General features: G+C 48.7%; 1 long non-coding RNA gene across 1 annotated transcript; it reads right to left on the reverse strand.

Annotated features, from left to right (window-relative positions):
* Positions 1–422: 422 nt before the first annotated feature.
* Positions 423–2,251, reverse strand: LOC135373921 (uncharacterized). The gene is made up of 3 exons (XR_010416665.1): positions 1,379–2,251; positions 866–1,046; positions 423–444 (listed from the first exon to the last, which is right to left on the reverse strand). It is a non-coding gene; the product is annotated as an uncharacterized LOC135373921 (long non-coding RNA).
* Between the last annotated feature and the right edge of the window lie 823 nt (positions 2,252–3,074).

Here is a 3,074-nt window from a genome sequence, read left to right on the forward strand (position 1 = left end):
CCCAGCATAAAATAACTGAATATCAGTAGTAGTGTATCAGCTCAACTGGCCCACAACTCACACAGTGGCCTGGACGCCATTAATGAGCAATTAGAGCTAATTGGGACCCCCCACATTAATCAGGATCATTCAGGGAGTCATTGCACTAATTGGGGCGCATCTAGGACGTGTCCAGACCACTGTGTGAGTTGTGGGCTAGTTGAGCTGATAAAAAATAAAAAATAGGTAGAAAATAAAATAAAAAGATAGAGATAGAGTGGAGAGAAGGAGTTTAGTTGAAGATCAACGACGTCATCTTGAAGAAAGCGGCCCGGAACGGCCGCTGACCGTCGCTGGGCGACGGAGCACAGAGGCAGGTTGCAAAGCATCGCAGCACCAGTTCTGCACATCCTGTGACGTCAGCTGTGACGTCATCATGGCACGTCTGGGCAAGTTAGGACAGCTCTGGACATGCAAGGAGAAAAACACTCGTAATACAGAGGCTGGGAAAGCAAGAGTATGCAAACCATCAATAGCTAACAAGAAAAAACAATTAGTTACACAACAAATGAGCCCACCAGAACAGGAGCGCAGAACCATGCGACTGCTCCATCCGAGAGGCAGGCAGAAACTGACTCGTAATGGTTTTTGTCCTGTATAAACCCCGCAGCTGCACCCCCTAGCGGTTACCTTCTCAACTAATCTCACAACAAAAGTATTAAGAATCACGCCAGCGCTACTCCCGGTCCCAAGGCAGAAGATGATAGAAAATGGCGGGAATGCCCGGACAACAGCAACCAGCACCCGACGTGCACGGGCACGAAAATCGCAAACAAAGCGGGAACAAAGTTGGCGAAATCATTAGTCACACAACAAATCACCTCACCACAGTAGGAGCGCAGACCGATGCGACTGCTCTCGTCGACAGCCAGGGATCAAGTGACGACGGAGCGAACGACCGCACGTCTTCTCCCAACGAGAGCCAGAGGTGGACTGACGTAAGCGCCACTCTACGGGTGCTACGCATGCGCGCGCTCGTAGCGCCCTCTGCGCGCTCCTACCGCCACCTGCGAGGAGGAGGAGGAGGAGGAGGAGTGTCGTTGGGAGGAACCGAGAGGTCTGCCTGCCTGATTAGGCGGCATGTTTCTCGGGAAGGGAAAGGTGGTGGAGAGGAGGAGAGGAAAGGGTGAAGTGGAAGGCCGAGCGGAAACCGCTCGGGGGGAGGATAGCTGCGTCCATGGGCCGACTTCAGGGGAACTGTGCCGGCATACGCCTATTGCACATCTGAGGGAAACCCAGGAAAAACCCCAGACGGCACAGCCGGCCCTCGGATTCGAACCGCGGACCTCCCAGTCTCCAAGCGCACGCGTTACCGCTGCGCCACCGGAACTGGTGCCACCTGCGAGAGGCTAAGAGTGAAGAGCATTCCTGCGCCCCCTGCTGGCAGTTCTCATTGGTCGTGAGGCTAAGTGAGAAGAGCATTCCTGCGCCCCCTGCTGGCAGTTCTCATTGGTCCAGACATCATCCTATTGTCTCAGGGCTACCCTGTTTTTTTTCCAATAATGCTCCTTTGGTCAATCTGCAGTGAAGCCACGGTATGACGTCATCATGCACCTGCGTGGCTCAAGGACGCGTGCGCTCTAGACAGGGGACCTATTATTTATTGAATCACTATCCCAAGATTATTTCCTTTATTCTTCTATAACGATTGCATAGGAAACTATTGCAGAAGAGCACCATGCATGAAAGCTGATCGAAGGAATTCCAAAGTCTTACTAAATGAGACTTGCAAAAGAACAAAACATCCTAACATGTAACTCCATCAACGGCTAATAAGAGGACTAGGCACTCAACAAATCAACGCGCGCAGAACTCAGGGCAGCACTATCGTCAAGACAACAATGTTCCTTGTCAAAAGAGAAAAAAATACTAAGCGTCAACACAGGAAAGCATGCATATCGGGGCATGTCAGCACAAATTGTACGACTGCTGGGCAACAGAGGAAAACAAACACTTGAACAGAGTGAAAAAGACACTCACCATCATTTTTCCCGTTCACAGCATTCCCTCATTGTAAATCCGCTCGTCACAAAATCCACCTGCATCGTCGAACACCATTCACCAGTGACGAACCACACATCCGCACCCCATCAGAGGCAGACAGAACCCCACCGAAGCTACGCTCTTCCACTGACGGCCAACGCCAGGAGCAGAATTTGCGTGTCGAGACCCGTCAGTGTCCAAGAGAGAAGTGAATCCTTGCGCCCCCTGCAGGCCGTTCTCATTGGTCGTGACGCCATCCTATTGTCTCAGGGCTACACAGTTTTTTTGCACTAATGCTCCTCTAGACAAGGTCAACCTGAAACAATAGTCTCTCGGTATGCGGTCATCATGCAGGTGCGTGGCTCAAGGACGCGTATGCTCTAGACAGGGCACCTGTTATTTATTGAATCACTCTCCCTAGATTATTTCCTTTATTCTACTATAATGATTGCGTAGGGAACTATTGCAGAAAAACACCATAGACAAGAGGAGATTGTAGCATTTCATTCCCAAAGTTTTACTGTACAGGAAAAAAAAAATGGTTCAGCAAGACATAAAGTCACACACCTGTCCCCCTCGCGGTTACTCTCTGAACTAAATGAATCGCAGAATTATTAAGAATAGCTCTACTCCCATTCAAGGCAGCACTATCGTCAAGAATATGCCTTGTACAAAAAGAAAAAAACTACATGCAGAAGGAAAGCATGTCAGAACAAGCCCATGCATGTCAGCACATGTTTGTCAGACAAGGGGGGAAAAAGCGAAAAGAAACAAAGAAGGAAACCAGCATCAAACTATTTCTAAGCACACGCACTCCTCTTATTCAAAAACAGTGCTCATCATAAATCTGTCCAGGGGAATACACACCATTTTGCTACACTTTTTTCAGTAACAGTCAACGCATTGCTACAGACTGCGTGACGTCATCACATCCTCTCTGAAGAAGAAGACACCGGCAAAGACTCCTATTATTTATTGAATTGCAAGATTATTTCCTTTGTCCTACTCTTAATGACATTGATTCTCTCATTAAAATTCAACAAAAAAGCACC

The sequence above is a fragment of the Ornithodoros turicata genome, unplaced genomic scaffold (genome assembly GCF_037126465.1).
Source record: "Ornithodoros turicata isolate Travis unplaced genomic scaffold, ASM3712646v1 Chromosome346, whole genome shotgun sequence".
NCBI classification, from domain to species: domain Eukaryota; kingdom Metazoa; phylum Arthropoda; class Arachnida; order Ixodida; family Argasidae; genus Ornithodoros; species Ornithodoros turicata.